Source organism: Anomaloglossus baeobatrachus, chromosome 4 (assembly GCF_048569485.1).
Source record: "Anomaloglossus baeobatrachus isolate aAnoBae1 chromosome 4, aAnoBae1.hap1, whole genome shotgun sequence".
In the NCBI taxonomy this organism is placed as follows: domain Eukaryota; kingdom Metazoa; phylum Chordata; class Amphibia; order Anura; family Aromobatidae; genus Anomaloglossus; species Anomaloglossus baeobatrachus.
Window position 1 is genome coordinate 260,364,842 of NC_134356.1, and position 19,048 is coordinate 260,383,889.

General features: G+C 43.5%; 1 long non-coding RNA gene across 3 annotated transcripts in view; it reads left to right on the forward strand.

The window, feature by feature from the left end:
• LOC142303448 (uncharacterized) overlaps positions 1-18,577 on the forward strand; it is a 31,867-nt gene extending 13,290 nt beyond the window's left edge. For all 3 annotated transcript variants that reach the window (XR_012753027.1, XR_012753026.1, XR_012753028.1), the window contains exon 3: positions 16,364-18,577. This is a non-coding gene — a long non-coding RNA (uncharacterized LOC142303448). The remainder of the gene's footprint in view (positions 1-16,363) is intronic.
• The last annotated feature ends 471 nt before the right edge of the window (positions 18,578-19,048 follow it).

Genomic DNA, 19,048 nt, shown 5'->3' on the forward strand with positions numbered 1-19,048 from the left:
GGGAATCCTACTGTCAGGTCAGTTTTACAATGTACTGTGCATGGTAAATAAACCATGGCTCTTAGAAGAAGTAGGAAAAAACAAAAACGAAAAACGGAAAATCGCCCTTGGGGCTGAAGGGGTTAAATTTCTGTTCGTTTAGTATCTAGTTAGAAAATATTTCAAAGTCAATTAGCAAAAGATAATGAGAAGGTTAAATAGTACTGAGAGATTCGGAGATCAATGCAAAGTAGATGTCCTCCTGCCAGTGGAAACATGCTCACACCTAAGCTGCGAGTGGAAACTTGGCTTCATGACACATTCTCTGAAGTTAACAGGAACCTGGAATAATAATTACCATAATCTGGATCATCCGAGGTTACAAAAGTGAATGGAGTCTTACATTCAGGAGCGCACAACATCATTGGACTAATTAACAAAACATGTGTAAAAAATGGCTGAATCTAGCCAGAATAAGGTGGGGGTTATATGGTGAAATGTGTCGTGCGTCAGCAGTTCTCAGACAAGTAGCGCAACCAAAAAAAAATCTGTGTACTCTGACTGCCACATGCTGTCACACTAGTATTTTACAGAAGTGATTTAGCTGCGAAAATAAAATATGGCCAAATTATAGTGAATTCGCACACAAGTCAAAGTGAGGTGACCTGCATTGAAGTCTATGGAATGTTGTATCTCTTTTTTGCGCATATGTATTATCTTGTGGCGAATTGTGATGCCACATATAATCATTAAATGCAATGTCACAATATGATTCTGAAATTTCAGTGACACGTGACATGTGTAGACTTAGCCTAAAGTGGGTTTTACACACAGCGACATCGCTAGCGATGTCGCTGGTGAAAGCACCCGCCCCCGTCGGTTGTGCGTCATGGGCAAATCACTGCCCGTGGTGCACAACATCGCTTACACCCATCACACATACTTAAGGGTACTTTACACGCTGCGATATCGGTATCAATATCGCTAGCGAGCGTACCCACCCCCATCGGTTGTGCGTTACGGGCAAATCGCTGCCCGTGTTGCACAACATCACTTACACCCGTCACACGCACTTACCTGCCTAGTGACGTCGCTGTGACCAGCGAACTGCCTCATTTCTCAGGGGGAGGTTCGTTCGGCGTCATAGCGACGTCACTAAGCGGCCGCCCAATAGTAGAGGAGGGGCGGAGATTAGCGGGCCGAACATCCTGCCCCCTTCCTTCCTTCCTCATTGCCGGCGGGACGCTGGTAAAGTGAGTTTCCTTGTTCCTGCGGTGTCACACACAGCGATGTGTGCTGCCGCAGGAACGACAAACAACCTCGTTACTCACCTGACAACGATATTTGGTGTTTGGACGACCTCTCCAAAACCAACGATTTTTACCACTTTTGCGATCGTTGAAGGTCGCTCATATGTGTTACACGCTGCGATGTCGCTAACAACGCCGTATGTGCGTCACAAACACCGTGACCCCAACGATAAATCGTTAGCGATATCGCAGCGTGTAAAGCACCCTTTACCTGCCTAGCGACATTGCTGTGGTCGGCGAACCGCCTCCTTTCTAAGGGGGCAGTTCGTTCGGCGTCACAGCGGCATCACTAAGTGGCCGCCAAATAGAAGCGGAGGGGCAGAAATGAGCGGGCCGAACATCCCGCCCACCTCCTTCCTTCCTCATTGCGGGCGGCCGCAGGTACGGTGATGTCCCTCATTCCTGCGGTGTCACACATAGCGATGTTTGCTGCCGCAAGAATGACAAACAACCTGCGTCCTGCAACAGCAACGATAATCGGGATAGGAACGACTGGTCAACGATCAACGATTAGGTGAGTAATTTTGATCATTAACGGTCGTTCCTGCGTTTCACATGCAACGACGTCGCTAACGAGGCAGGATGTGCGACACGAACTCAGTGACCCCAATGACATATCTTTAGCGATGTCATTGTGTGTAAAGCCTGCTTAAGGCTTGCGTTTTGCACGAACGAGTGTAATCTGTTAAAACATCGGATTGCTCTTACTCTAGTGCAAAACTATGGAGCAGTATCCATCTTGATTGATTTCTCATGCATGAGAAATGAATTTTAGCACACTGCGTCTGGCAGCGATTCTTGACTCATGCACTGCACTTGCATGTAATCTGAGTACAGTGGGGTACACGCAGGGACAGACCGGGGAGGAGATGGGGAGAAAGTGCTCCCACCCTCTTCTCTGCAGCTGTGATACAATCACAAGATCGGATCACAGTCGTATGACCCTCGGCTGACACCCGCAGCAGAGGGTCATTAGCATATCGCTTCTGATGCTCTGGCAAATGGCACTGAGGCCGAAAAGCAAGTCCACCTCTATTGTTTACAGTACATATACATGAATGCAATGATTTCAGTCTCTATAAGTGAAAACCGCTATAAAACAGCATCCAATGCTATACAGAGGGTAAAAAAGGGTAAATAAAATTATGGATAAGATTGCACCGTGGGTGTGTAGCTATTGAATCAAAAATTATTCCACAGAAATGAGCTCGAATATAAGTTGGTATACATGCAAGGTGTAGGAGCATGTTCACATTGTGGCCATTTAATAGATAAAACCTAATATAAAAACAAAATGAGCAGGTACCCTGAAGAAAGTAAATAGTAATAGTATATATAAATAAGGTAGTGTACTTAGTAAACACTGTTTTTGATTTAAAAAAAAAAAGTGTAAATACCATCCCACAATAACAAGGTTTTCCCAAATCGGGACAGTCCTATTCTCTATTATTAAAACCTCGCCTTGTGTCAACCAATGTAGCTGGTGCCAGAGCAGGATCGAGGCCGGACTGTTCACACACCTGCACATGGGAAGCTAAATAAATTAAATACCTAGCTCAAAAAGAAGCAGCCATACTGCTGATTGCAGAAAGCACAAGAAACTACAGCAAAACCAAACAAATGAGCCGGAGCATAAGTTTGTATATATCCAACATGTAGTAGAAAAATAGTATAATATAGTACTAGCAATAACTTCAAATCCTGTTGGTGTTTCAATACCTGGAGCTCATGGGTTCCTCAGTAGCTTTTCGAGATAGTTTCACTAAACATAAAAGTTCATCAATCTATTAAATCTGATGCCTCGTTGAAGATCCAACTAAAATAAGATATTCACATTGCAAATCTATGCTTGGTTTTATTAACACATGCTTTAACAAAGAGGCAGTAAGATGTAAAACGGATCAAAAGCTAAATCATTATTATATTTTCATAGATTGGTTATATGAAATAGCTAATTTCATTTGGCAGTAACATGGCTCCTTATTAAGGGGGCGGGTCGTGCGGCGTCATAGCGACGTCACACGGCAGGCGGCCAATAGAAGCGGAGTAGCGGAGATGAGTGGGACGTAAACATCCCGCCCACCTCCTTCCTTCCGCATAGCTAGCGTGAGCCGCAGGACGCAGGTAGGAGATGTTCCTCGCTCCTGCGGCTTCACACACAGCGATGTGTGCTGCCGCAGGAACGAGGAACAACATCGTAACATCGGTCATTTCCAAATTATGGAAATGACCGACTCTACATCGATGATATGATTAAGATAATTTTGCGCTCGTTAATCGTATCAAAAAGGCTTTACACACTTTGATATCGCCTGCGACGCCAGATGTGCGTCACTTTCAATTTGACCCCACTGACATCGCACCTGCGATGTCGTAGTGTGCAAAGTGCTCCTTAGGATAGGTCATCAATGTCTGATTAGCTGGGATCCGACACCCCGAACCTCTGTAGATCAGCTGTTTTTTGTACCGATGGAAGCTGGAAATGCTCATTTCTGGAGCTGCTCCATCTTCTGAGGCAGCATGGTTGCTCAGTGGTTAGCACTGCAGTCTTGCAGCGCTGGGGTCCTGGGTTCAAATCCCACCAAGGACACCATCTGCAAGGAGTTTGTATGTTCTACCCGTGTTTGCGTGGGTTTCCTCCGGGTTCTCTGGTTTCCTCTCACACTCCAAAACATACAGATAGGGACTCTAGATTGTGAGCCCCAATGGGGACAGTGTTGCCAATGTATGTAAAGCGCTGTGGAATTAATAGCGCTATATAAATGAATAAATTATTATTATTATATTCTGATAGCGGCCGTGGCCAGGTGCTGCACATCTGCCTCCATTCTAATCAATAAGAGGCAGATGTGCAGTACCCGGCCGCGACTACTATCAGAAGATTGAGCAGCTCCGGAATTGAGTGTTACCGGCTGCCTGATGCCACCACCTTGACCAAGAACAGCTGATTGGTGGGTGTGCATGGTGTCGGTTCCCGGCCGATCAGACTTTGATGACCTATCCCAAGGCTAGGCCATCAATGTCAAAGTAGAGGACAACCTCTTTGAAAAGTGGAAGAGTGCATCATGCCACTGGTCAAAACAGTTAATCTCCTGAAGTGCACCGCTCCGGCAAAGCAGGAAGCCAGGGCAGGGAGACATGGGCTCCTGAAGATAGAACATTATAACAAACCTTTGGCTGTATAGGCATTTATAATAGTTGCTTATTGACAGGAAAGGAGCTGGAACATTCTAATACTAGGAAAATAGGAGTGAAATAAAACTATATGCTTAGGCTTTATATAGCTCAGTCCCTCCCGTTCTGCTATTGACTGCAGTGCCATTCGGGACATCACCATATGCATGCGATTATTTGGTGGTCTCACTGAAATTAACAGTTCAGCTGACATTCATCTGATGTGAATGTGTGAATGCTTAGCTCATAAGTTTTTATCAAACACTTCTAAAGCTCCATAATAAAACGCAACACATAAAGTGTCCCAATTTTTTCTGCACTGTTGGTTCATTTTAATTTAGTTAAAATGCAAATGAAAGCAATGAACTCTTTAAGTGAAATTGGGATAACTAAACAAAATGGATTTTTGTAGAGGCCCTTCACACATAAGATTTTCTCTGAACGGAACTAATGAATGAAAATGTAGCTCATTTGTTTTTTTCTGTGACACTCTATTATACCTCTTTGTTGATGGGACCGGAGGTAAATTAGGTATTTTAGGAAGTAGTTTATGATTTTCAGCTGACTTTTCTTCATTCCCTGTAAAACTCATTTATGCAGTAATGGTTCTTCTTAAAGAATGGATAAACATCTAAGGCCCCCTTCACACGTCCGTGAAAAAAATGATCCGTTTTTTCACGTACGTTTTAAAGGGGTGGTTTGCTCCCCGTGTGCCGTGTTTGTGGCACATTCCTGTTCACTGTGTGTTATACGTAATAACACACGGAGAACAGAAAGCCCCGCCTTACCTGATTCTTCCGGAGCTGTCTGTTGTGCTGAATGACAGCGTCCGGCACAGGCCACGCCCCGCTGACGCTGCTTCCGGCCCCCAGTGAAGAAAACGTGTTGTTCAAAATCACTGGGGGACGGATGCAGGTGACAGCTGCGGCAGAGACTGCAGGACTCGTGGAGGTGAGTATGTGTTTTTTTATTTTTTACAATTCCACATGTGTTTCTCCGGCGCGAGTCACGTGCACCCGCATCCACACTACTTCTGTGTGGTACGTGTGCAGGACCGTGCTGCCGGAGAAACACTGGCATGCATCCGTGTGGAGCACATGGCACACGTCTGCTCCACACGGAGGCACGAGCCACTGGCAGAACACGTGCGTGCACATATACCCATTGATTTTAATGGGCATACGTATGCCCGTGTCTCCGGTACGTACGGGCACGGACCTAGCACGTACCGGAGACACGGACGTGTGAAGGGGGCCTTAGATAACTGTTGGACAAATTGTCATTCAGAGAACAACCTTCTCTTCAAAGTCCTCTATATGAGCCCTCAGCTCAGTTGAGAGTTTGTGTTCTCTACAGGGAAAGCAAAGTAAGCCTCATTTGGCAGTAGTCCATCTGTCTGCAGAACAAAATGATTGGATGATTGAGCTCAAACCACCAATCCATCGTCTGTCAGGGAAGAGTTCAAACCTCCAATCCATCGTCTGTCAGGGAAGAGTCTGGAGGACCTCATACATATGAAATGACCAGCTAATACCGCATTAGTAAATGGGTTCATGTGGCTGTTATCACAAACTCGATGCAGTTTTGATGCGTTGTTTTTGCCAGGAGATGCAGTATTGGTGCAGGAATTTGGTGTATAAATTTCAGCACCATATCTACATCTTATGGCAAAAGAAAAAGCAGTTTTCTGCCAGGAAATGCAAGTCTCATTCAACTGAATAAGTTCACCTGAGGTGTAATCACTAAGTTCAGTGAGGTCACTTGAGGTTAGTTTACCAGCGGTCAAAGGTGGACTATCGTGGGAACTACCAGCTGTGACCGCAGATAAACTGAGTGATGTAACCACTCACAGCTGCAGCTCAGTCACTCAATGCCTGATACCGAAGCGAGCGATCACATTTTCTAATTTGCCTGTGCGATGCAACTTCAGTATGTAGTAGAACCGGGATCATCGTGGGATCTCGTGTGGATTACATTGGAACTGGGTGTTTGGGGTTAATAAATTGAAGAAAGAGGATGTGTTTTTTATATTTTATTTCAAATAAAGGATTTTTTTCAGTGTTTCTGTTTATGTCTTTTCACTTACAGAATTAGTAATGGGGGGGTCTCATAGATGCCTTCCATTACTAATTTAGGGCTTAGTGTTAGCTTTGAGCTGTCATTAACCCTTTATATTACCGTGATTGCCACCACACCAGCTCAATCGGGATGAGCAAGGTAAAGTGCCGGGATTGTCACATCTAATGGATGCGACAATTCTGGGAGGCTGCAGGCTGCTATTTTAGGCCAGTAGGGGGGGGGGATAACCATGGGCCTCCCCAGCCTAAGAATACCCCATCTGCCATATTTATTATGACTGGATCTCAAAATTTAAATAATTAAAAAAAAAAAGCCACATAGGGTCTCTCTTACTTTGATACACAGCCAAAATAAGCACAGAGCTGGGGCTGCAGCCTGTAGCCATATGTTTTATCTGCGCTGGATATCACATTATGAAGGGATCCTATGCCAATTTATTGATTTATTTTTACACTATAGGGACGCAGACAGCATGTGTGATTCCAAACAATCACAGACGCTGTCACACAGAGTGGGGGCGCGGTCTGACTGCAAGCAATAACACAATCACACACTGGGACTGATGGTGGGTGGAGAAGCAGTTAATATGTATGAGGGTTAATGTGAAGACCCGGACGTAGTATCACAGCTACACAGGAGACTCAGTAAGTATAATGCTCCTGCTCTAATCCCGCAAGCCTTTGCTACAACTATGTTACAGCACAATTTGTCTGTCTTCTTAGACTTATATGGGGTTCGGTATCCAGGCAGATGTTTGGGTTCAAGTCTGGTTTCGAATCGTTGTTTTTTTTTTGTGTTTTTATTTTTTAAATCTGGCTGGAACTGCTGAATCCAAACATCTGCGGTTTCGCTTAATGTAGCCCATAATATATTCCTCGTTTTTGATGCAAAGGACTTTCCAACTTTCCAGTCAGCAGCCTGGCAGAGAGTATACAATCCTGACTTATGTTTTGTCTCACGCAATAGAAACAATCAACCTTTGTCTACATCTCGATGGGTTGTCAAACATTTCCCTCGTAGCCAGCATCGCCCTGCCATCATCACCATTGGAGTATCTATTCCTCTTGTAACGTCGTAACCGCGTCCTCGATGGAACCTTGCCAAAGCCAACTGGAAGAAGTTTGCAGATCACCTTGATAAGTGTATCGGCTGGATACCACCAATCAGTAAAAACTATGAACGGTTTTGTAAAGCAGTTATTACAGCTGCAAAGAAATCAATACCACGTGGCTTTCGCAAAGAATATATCCCAGGATGGTCTGATGAATGTGAACAACTGTACAGACAATTTCTTGAGAGTGAAGATGGTGAAATTGGTGAGGAATTGTTGAACAAACTGAATGCAGCACGTTGTATTAAATGGATGGAAACAGTTGAGAATTTGGACTTTAAAAGGTCCAGTAGAAAAGCATGGTCTCTTTTAAGAAAACTAGAAGGAAATCGTAAAGTAAAGCACAAAACGAATTCTATAACTTCAAATCAAATTGCAGCACATATTGTGAACATATCAAGAAACCCAAAAGACCGAGCTCACACCATAGAAGTTAAAAGTAAGTTTAAGCTACTAAAATCTTCAGTGGCACCATCTGAAGAATACTCACGTGCTTTTACAACCTGTGACATTGAAATTGCCCTTGCTGAAACTAAAATTAACAAAGCTCCCGGCTCTGATGGGATCCATCCTGAATTTCTCAAAAACTGTGGACCTTATGCGAAAAAATGGATGGCAAAGTTCTTCTCAGATATTATGGAGAATTCTCAAGTCCCTAGTAAATTAAAACATGCCAAAATAATTGCATTGTTAAAACCTGGGAAGCCTGAAGATAATCCATCAAGCTATAGACCCATTGCCTTGTTGAGTAGCTTATATAAGCTCTTAGAACGCTTAATATATAACAAGATCAGTCTAAAGATTTTCGACTCAATACCTATAGAGCAAGCCGGCTTCAGACCTGCTCGAAACTGTAGTGACCAAGTCTTAGCTTTGACAACTCTCATTGAAGCTGAATTCCAGAAGAACAAGAAAGTTTCAGTGGCGTTTATCGATCTCTCTGCTGCATATGATACTGTGTGGAGGGAAGGACTTTTATATAAATTTCTGAAGGTGATGTACCTTTTGAACAATATGATTGCAAATCGAACTTTTCATCTTATTATGGGCGATTCAACCAGTTGTAAGAAATCTTTAAACAACGGACTGGCCCAGGGATCAGTGCTGGCACCTCTCCTGTTTGCACTGTACCTAGCTGATATTCCTAAAACAGTGTCACAGAAATTTGGATATGCCGATGACTGGGCACTTGCTATGGTAAGCAAAACAATGGAGGAAGCAGAGGATGTTCTTACAAAAGATCTTAGTGTAATGGGAAAGTACTTCAATGGAGATTAAAACCTAACCCATCAAAAACGGAAGTTTGTTGCTTTCATTTACACAATGCAAGTGCCAAGACTGAACTTAAAGTACAATTTGAAGGCCAATCTGTTAAACACAATTTCAATCCTAAGTACTTAGGTGTAACTCTTGATAGAAGTCTAACTTTTAAATCCCATCTGGATAAATTGGCACAGAAACTGAAAGCACGTAATAATATTATTCAGAAACTTTGTGGATCCTCATGGGGCTCGGCAACATCTGTTCTGAGAACATCTACTTTTGCCCTGGTGTACTCTGCTGCAGAATACTGTGCTCCAGCATGGTTAAATAGCTGTCATGTAAACTTAATTGACACTCAGCTGAACAACTCTTTGCGTATAATATCTGGTGCTATTAGACCTACACCTGTTCACTGGTTACCTGTGCTGGGTCATATCGCACCCACAAATCTAAGAAGACAAAAGCTCCTACTTAAAGAGTACACTAAAGTAGTGAATAATGAAAAACTTCCAATACACCAAAATATCAGAGATGTTACAATACAACGATTGAAATCAAGACATCCACCCATCCGAACTGCAATCACCTTGCATGAACAAAACTTCAATTTAGAGGAGAAATGGTGAGAACTTTGGGTCAATGTAGTAGAAGGTGATCCCCAAATGTTCCCTAATTTACAAAACCCTCCACCAGGCTTCAATCTACCAAGGAAAACATGGGTTACTCTAAATCGTATCAGAACAAACTTTGGCTTCTGTGCAGATCTTATGTATAAGTGGGGAAAATATGATTCTCCGACCTGTGACTGTGGAGCAGATCGTCAAACTATCCAGCACATTGTTGAGGAGTGCCCCCTGAGATCCTACCATGGCGACAAGAAGGATTTCTATATTGTAAATGATAACGCTATTGCATATATAGAAAATCTTGATATTCAAATTTGATTTTTATTCTTTTGATATTTTTCAATCACTGTCTATTGTCTGGTGTTTATTTTTATATGATGGTAAGATATACGTTCATACGATTTAAATAAATGCAGTTTCGCTCATCTCAAACCTTGAGGAATCACCTGCTAGTGTTTTCTTTTCAGGTTTATTCACAATTATTCAAACTACAGACCCTTAGACCCCAATTCTACGTTCACCACCAGACCAGCTGTCTGCCAAGATTTTTACACTCTTCATGAATAGATTATTATTGTTATTTATTCATTGAGCACCATTGATTCTATGGTGCGGTACATGAAATAAATGAGTTTTAAAAAATTGACCTTTTAAATCCATGCTGACTATGCTCAATGTTGACTATGCTATTTTCTATAACATCTTAAACAGTGTTTAACATGATCTGTTATTACATTTGCAAGCAGGGCAAAGAAGAAAAGTTAGAAGAGTAGATGGCGGCAGGTAATGCTGCAAGTTCTGAGGTCTGATGAATACTTTATAAAATGCATTAAAATGAATGAACTGTCCATCTGACAAGTCTCTTGGTAAACTTAAAGGGGTTGACCAGTGGAAACAAGTTATCAACTATTTGATGAATAAGTGATAACTTGAGTAACGGTGGGTGTCATCGGTAGGGACCAGCATCGAAAAGCAGATTGGGCCAATTTTTTCCCCATCTGGAACTTTTTTCACCGTTACAGAATGGCACAGCAAGTTGGACACTTGACCGTCACTGCTCTCAATGTCTATAGGACTGCCAGAAAAAGCCAATGAAAGCACTAGGAAGCCCCATAGGGAATAAATGGAGCGCAGGTCATAAACACACATGGTCGCTCTGTGGCGCCCCTGAGGCTTCCGTCGCCACAGAGATATTGCACCTCATCCAGAGGTGTGATATCCCATCCTGGGTAAGAATGGGGTCACCTACCGGTCCACAGACTAAACTTGCACACACCAATTGGTAGGCATACACTGGGTCAGGGATAGTGGCAGCAACCCCCATAGATGTATTCATGGGGCCATAAGTCCAATTTCTGGTCCCAATAGTGTGGGTGGGTCCTAGTCAGTGGGTGTGTGGGAGGAGTCAGAAAGGGAGAGAAAAGAAGGGAACTAGGAAGTTCAAGGTCAGTTAGACAAGCAGACAGAGAGAGAAGGAGAGGGAGGTAGTTACCTCAGGAGAGTGAAGGAGTAAAGTTTGAGAAGAAAGTGAAAGAAGGAAGTTCCTGGTGGAGATCCTGGGGTCTAGTTAGGCCCAGGTGACACCGAGAAAGAAAGGCTCCCAGGGCCACGGAAGGGCATATTGGCTCGTGGCCTGTTCCACTGAAAGATTGGGTGGAGGAATCTGGCTGCATTCGGGGACGGTCCCCAGACTGAGGGAAGAAAGACAATTCCTCAAAAGTAACACCAAAGGCCCGGGGGTGGTTGCAAGCGCCCGGGGCCACAACCTGCCACAGATCCCCTGTGAAGGGGGCAAGATACAACTGCGGTTAGCCCCCTTTGTTCAGGCCCTGAGGTGGAGGCTAAGACCAGCTCAGCTAAAACAGTCAAGGCTAAGAAGTCAGTCAGGAAAGGACACAAAGAGGGGTGCACCGGTACTGGCCCTTAAACTACCCGGGATCGGCGGAGGTCCCTGACAGTGGAGCCCAGCATACTGTGAGCAACCGGACAGCTGCTGAATTGAGAACAAACAGTGAGTAAAGACCTTAACTGCAAGCCTTGTGTCGTCTCCTCTATACCGCCCTGTCGGCCCTGCACCTTGTTAACAAACACCATAGAACCTACAAAGTACCAAAGGTTGCCCCGGGGTACCCGCTCTACCTGTGGAGAGCAAGAAACACCTCAGCTGCCATAACATCAGCCCCGGAGGTCCCTTCCAGCAGCTGCGGCCCTAAAGAGCTGCAATTTACCACAGGTGGCATCACGAATATTCATATAAACTTTATTATAATCATCCCCCCCAATATCGCCACATTAATTGACTCCACCAGGGTCACGGATTCGGGCCCCGCCACCGCTGACTACCCCAAACTAGTCCTGCCCGACACCGAGTCACCTAAGGCCCTGGGGTGGGCGAGTCAGCTCCATTCTAACAGGGATAAAAGTTCCTTATTCTGGTGATTGGTGCAAGTCTGAGAGGTTGAACTGATCAACACGTTACCTCCTAACCTGTGGATAGATGATAACTTATTTTCACAGGACAGGTCTCTAAAGTGAAAACATTTGGATATCTGAAACCACTGGCTTGGGTAGCTAAAAATACCAAATTTTCTGGTTTATGTTTATTTTGCTTTCTAATATAGCAACCGCATACTCTGCAGCGCTGTACAAACATTGTGATTGTTTTCTGTCCTCATTCAGGCTCACAATGTAAATTCACTAAAAGTTTGTCAGCTTGGCATTTGCGAGGAACCCATAGTATGCCAATGAAACTCATGCAAACATGGGTTCAACATGTAAACTCCATTCAGATGTTAACCTTGATCGGATTGATCAGACTTTATTGTAATAGCAAGGCTTTGAATCCCTGAGGCAATGACTCTATTCATTGATATTGTTCCTTAGTTGTCATCACTCCTCTCGTCTCCGTAGAGTATAGGAAAAGATGTAACCTAATGCCTTACTGTGCTGATAGTCGTTCAGAGGCAGAGGAGAGGAGGCTCAGGAGTGTAGAAAGCATCACATTTCTCTTATATGTTAAAGTAAAGTACCAAATTGCTTATACTGTATATCCACTTATATTATTGATTTATCTAATTATGAAAAGTTTGTAAAACCAATGACTATTTAACAGTAGTGATGGGCGGCCTCGCAGATATCTGGGATCGGTGGGTCGCACCGGGTTAAAAAAATCTGGACTTTTACAGTCCGGGTCCGCCCATCACTATTTAACAACCAAGAATTATAGTTTAGCACATACTGAGCAACTTCTTTAAGAAAAACAATGAAAAAGAAAGAAATTGTATAAACTAAGTGTTTATTTTTAGATTTTGTATTATTTTTTGATACTCCATTCAGCCTTTAGAAAATGCATTTTAGGATTTATGTAAAGTTTGTGTGTGACTCTATACAACCAATTTTATTAAGTCTTCATAAAGCACTTATGGCTGTCTATGGGATCATCCTATATATCCCTATTCTACAACTTTTTATTAAAGAGCCACAGGAAATGTATTTGCCTGTTTAAAGCTTCTGATACCATGGCTCTGCAGGGTGCCTGATTCTTAACCCTGATTTCAATATAAAAACTAGAAATAACAATCTTGCCTATATATTTACCCAAAAAATCTGCTTAATATAGTAGAGCTGTTAAAGGAGTTGTCCACTACTAGGATAACCACTTCTCAATCAGAATGCTTATCCGTATTAAATAAATACACTTAGGCGGGCTTTGCACACTACGACATCGCAGGTGCGATGTCGGTGGGGTCAAATTGAAAGTGACGCACATCCGGCATCGCATGCGACATCGTAGTGTGTAAAGCCTAGATGATACGATTAACGAGCGCAAAATCGTCATAATCGTATCATCGGTGCAGCGTCGGCGTAATCCATAATTACGCTGACGCGACGGTCCGATGTTGTTCCTCGCTCCTGCGGCAGCACACATCGCTGTGTGTGAAGCCGCAGGAGCGAGGAACATCTCCTACCGGCGTCACCACGGCTTCCGTAGGATATGCGGAAGGAAGGAGGTGGGCGGGATGTTTACATCCTGCTCATCTCCGTCCCTCCGCCGCTATTGGCTGCCTGCCGTGTGACATCGCTATGACTCCGCCATGACCCGCCCCCTTAGGAAGGAGGTGGGTCGCCGGCCAGAACGACGGTCGCAGGGCAGGTGAGTGCATGTGAAGCTGGCGTACCGATAATTTTCGCTACGCCAGCTATCACACGATATCGTACCTGCAACGGGGGCGGGGACTATCGCGTGCGACATCGCAGCATCGGCTTGCGATGTCACAACGTGCAAAGCCGCCCTTACATTCACATCGATTGCAGGCGTCATTTCAGCGGTGTTGCTACTCGCTCTCCCAGGGTTCACGAGATGTTGTTATATTACACGAGCCCTGCGCTCAATCAGTTCTATTTTCATCACCCCCTTCTGACGAAATGAACATCATGAGTAAAGGGTGCTTTACACGCTGCGACATCGCTAACGATATATCGTCGGGGTTATGTCGTTAGTGACGCACATCTGGCGCCGTTAGCGCGATCGCAGCGTGTGACACCAATGAGCGACGATCAACAAGCGCAAAAACGTGAAAAATCTTTGCTCGTTGACACGTCGTTCATTTCCTTAATATCGTTGCTGCTGCAGGTACGATGTTGTTCATCGTTCCTGCGGCATCACACATCACTATGTGTGACACAGCAGGAACGATGAACCTATCCTTACCTGCAACCACTGGCAATGAGGAAGGAAAGAGGTGAGCGGCATGTTCCGGCTGCTCATCTCCGCCCCTCCTCTGCTATTGGACAGCTGCCGTGTGACGTCGCTGTGACGTCGCACAAACCGCCCCCTTAGAAAGGAGGAGGATCGCTGGCCAGAGCGATGTCGCAGGGAAGGTAAGTCCGTGTGACGGGTGTTAGCGCGATGTTGTGCGCCACGGGCAGCGATTTGCCCGTGATGCACAACTGACAGGGGCGGGTTCGCTCGCTAGTGATATCGGTACCGATATTGCAGCGTGTAACGTACCTTCAAGTCCCACCTGCGTCTGACCACTCACTTCTATTGCTGTTTGATACGTCCAAAGGAAGAGAGAGTGAAACTAGCACTAGTTGGCAGATCACTCGCGTAATATAACAACATCATGTGAGCACCAGGACAGTGGGTTCCAACACCACTGGAATGGTGTCACCACCGGAAGTGGTATAAGTGTATTCATTTTAATTGTTATAAACACTCTTATTGAGAAGAGACTGTCCGAGTAGTGGACAACCCCATTAATATAAAACATTCATTTTCATTCATATCTACTGAAAATTTTATATGAGAAGATGTTATGATTTTAAAAAGGCAAAATGCTTAAATGTTTTATGAGTTTTCTTCTTAACATTCTGTGTTAGTTAATGTGTTAGTTAATTTCTACATATCTAGCAAGACCTCATGACCTTCCCATTTTTGCTTTCTGTAAAGGGTTTTCTCTAAATGTATCTTCAGTAATGCACTGCTTCTGACTCTTGGCTTCCTGCTCTACCAGAGGTGGTGCATTCCAGAGTATTGGCATTTTTGACCAACAACATGATGATGGCACTTGTCCAAACTGTGTTCCTTACCAGCTTTGCTGGGAGATGGGAGACTAGAACTGCCTCTGTCTAGTGAAATAGTCACCTTCAGAATGACGTGAACTAGCTGTAAATTGTAGAGCCACAATGGAGTAGGTAAATGGCCATCCTGGAAATCCAAGTTGGCCGTTAACTTAGTCAATGAGATGTACACAATAAAATTAAAAATCCCTTTATTCTTGTGAATGGAAAAGATCTCAAATAAGCGGTAAATTGTAAATTTGCCTGTTTTTACAAGCACTTTGCAATTTTACCCATTTATGAACTTAAAATAATCCCTTTACATAAAAAATAGAATTACTAAATGATATGTTTAGGTGTATCTGTGGCATTAGTTTTCATTGATTTCTACAATTGCATATGTAATGTATCATTTCATAAAACCATAAACTCACTGCCTGCTGTTATCAGTAGTAACAAGTCAGCAACTCAAAGCAGAGCAGACTATCAGAGCAAAATTGGCAAAATTCTGCCAATGTGCACTGATAATGTGCTTTGCTCTGTATTTGGCTCGCTACTACTGATCTTAGCAGGCAACACAGAGTGTGCTGTCATTGAGCATATCATAGAATAACAGTGTGGAGGGACCAGACCAAAGCCTAAAACAAGCACTACTGTGATTCTTCATTTCAGGGAGGGAGCAAGGTCTGTGACAGTGACCACAGTGCCTGCCCCCTGATGACGCTTTCTGTGAGTATCCCAGCCTACACTGTGATTCTCAAATGAAGAGTCATCAGGCAGGAAGTAGGGGAAAAAAATCACTAGCAGCTAGTGTAGAGCATATGAATACAGCACCAAAACAACTATCATTACATGAATGCATCACCAGAACAGCCATCAGTACATGGTTGTATCACCAGAAAACAACTATCAGTACATGAATGGATCACCAGCACAACCATCACTACATGAATACAGCACTAGAACCACCATCATAAAATTAATGCATTACCAGAACCATCATGAGTATAGAAATATAGCACCTGAATCACCATCAGTACATAAATACATAACGAGTGTCAACACCAGTACATAAATATATCACCTGCATTAAATATTACCAAACATATGAATACACTACCAAACTTAGTATAGAACATCAACTGCAATGTCTGGTAAGCCCCATTATATTGGATGTGGGAACTTTCATTTCTAATAAATTAATAAGTGAGAAAGTCTCTTGTCTTTATTTCTTTAATTCTCTTTTTTATGTCTTTCAGATTTCCATGGTGGACTTTGTCAAATTCTGTGGACTACTTTGGACCTGCATGGGGTTTTTGTTGTGTTTTTTTTTTAAATTATTTTTTTCTCTTTACACTTACTGGGTTAGCAATGGGGGTGTCTGGTAGATGCTTATTCCATTTCTAACACCTGGGCTTGATGCCAGCTGACATTAAACAATTCACATCAACCTCAAAAGTATTACCCTGATTGCCACCACACCAGGGGAACTGGGAAGAGCCAGGCAAAGTGCCAGAATTGGTGTATCTAATGGATGCGCCACTTCTGGGGTGCCTGCAAGCTTGTATTTTTATGTTGAGAATGGCCAAATTATCATGGACCTTCCCACCCTGATAATATCTGCCTTCAGCTCTCTGCTTTAACTTGACTGGCTATCAAAAATGGGGGGACCCCACGCCATTTTTTTAAATTATTTAAATAAATAATGATAAAAAATGGAGTGGGGTCCCCACTATTTTTGACAACCATCCAAAGTAAAGCAGACAGCTGACGATTGCAGCCCACAGTTGTCTGCTTTACCTGCGCTGGTTGTCCATAATATTGAGGGACCCCACATATTTTTTTCCATATAATTATTTATTTGGCTAAATAGTTATACATACTATGTTGCTGTGTATCTAATATTTTGTATCTATTATCTATCTATCTATCTATCTATCTATCCGTGCATCTATCTAATTAGCTAACTCCATCCATATGTCTATCTATCTCTCCACATCTTTAACACATAAAAAAACATTAATTTCAGAGTCATGCATTTTTTCCCAGTACATGGCACATAGATGTCACACGGATACCACACAAATGATACACGAATGGACAAACTGGACAGTGCAACACATACGTTTTTCAATGGACGTGTGAGGGGGGCCTAATCGAGTACGGTAGTTAAAACTAAAGCCGATGTTACTTGATGGTTTAGAAATGAGCTGGTAAACATAGATGAATGAAAGAAGAATTATATATGCAGCTAGGTACATTTAAGGTCCAGTCACACTAAGCAACTTACCAGCGATCCCAACAACGATAGGGATCGCTGGTAAGTTGCTAGGAGGTTGCTGGTGAGCTGTCACACTGCGACGCTCCAGCGATCCCACCAGCAACCTGACCTGGCAGGGATCGCTGGAGCGTGGCTACACGAGTTGCTGGTGAGCTCACCAGCAACCAGTGACCAGCCCCCAGTCTCCTAGTTACAGCACACATCAGGTTAATTAACCCGATGTGTGCTGCAGCTAAATGTGCACAGAGCAGGGAGCAGCGCACACTGAGCGCTGGCTCCTTGCTCTCCTAGTTACAGCACACATCGGGTTAATTACCTGATGTGTGCTGCAGCTATCTGTGCACAGAGCAGGAGCCGGCAGCACAGGCAGTGAGAGCGGAGGAGCCTGGTATCAAAGGTAAATATCGGGTAACCAAGGACAGGGCTTCTTGGTTACCCGATGTTTACATTAGTTACCAGCCTCCGCAGAAGCTGGCTCCCTGCTCACTGCACATTTAGTTGTTGCTGTCTCGCTGTCACACACAGCGATCTGTGCTTCACAGCAGGACAGCAACAACTAAAAAATGGCCCAGGACATTCAGCAACAACCAGGGACCTCACAGCAGGAGCCAGGTTGTTGCTGGATGTCACACACAGCAACATCGCTAGCAACGTCACAAAAGTTGTTCGTTACCAGCGATGTTGCTAGCGATGTTGCTTAGTGTGACGGGGCCTTTACTGTAAATACTATACCTCCCAATCTTGTGTAGTGAGAGATTACTCAAGACTAGAGCTCCACTTTAAACTCAAATCCTATCATTAATCCATTGTTTTAAGTCTCATCTATAGATTATTGAATTACTGGCTTGGGTCTAATTGACAAAGGCACTACTTTATGTTCCTGTGGTGGGTAACAGAAGAGCATAAAGCCCTTCCTCATAGCCCACTGATTACAATCTGCAGTCGTTCCGGAGCATATGGACATGCTATGTTGTGTACATTTGATATAAGAAGACTAACTGGATCTATGCTTGTGACAGCACCTGGTGACAGAATGACCTCCTGTGGTTTAAGCATCTGTGCTTCCCATACTTGTGTGTTCAGACAAATAAGCCATTACATGTCTAATCTAGTCACTATTAAGATAAAATAACAGGGCTTAAGCAACTGTCTTCTAAACAATAAATCTTTCATAGCTCTTGAAGTTACCTAGCATATGTCTACATGTCTACTATTTTTTGTAAGCTTCATGTAGAATAATACATTGCAGAATTTGTTTTTTTGTTAAACTACCGTAGATATAAACTATGTTAAGCAGTGTTGGATTAGGGTATCAAGGTCCCATCACTAACATTGACTCTGGTGGCTCACGCAAATATTACATTACCGTCATTCACAAATATATCCATTAGTATTAATAAATTGGTAGTTTGTTAAAGTTAATCTGTTAGCAGGCTTTTGCTATTTAGGCTGAAAGTAGTATCATGTAAGTGCTAAGACCCAGATTCCAGGGAAGTGTCACTTATTAGGCTGTGTGATGTAGTTTCAATACAATCAGTGTTTTATCAGCAGGAGATTATCCTTGCTGGACTAAGGGTACCTTCACACTTTAGCGATGCAGCAGCGATCCGACCAGCGATCTGACCTGGTCAGGATCGCTGCTGCATCGCTACATGGTCGCTGG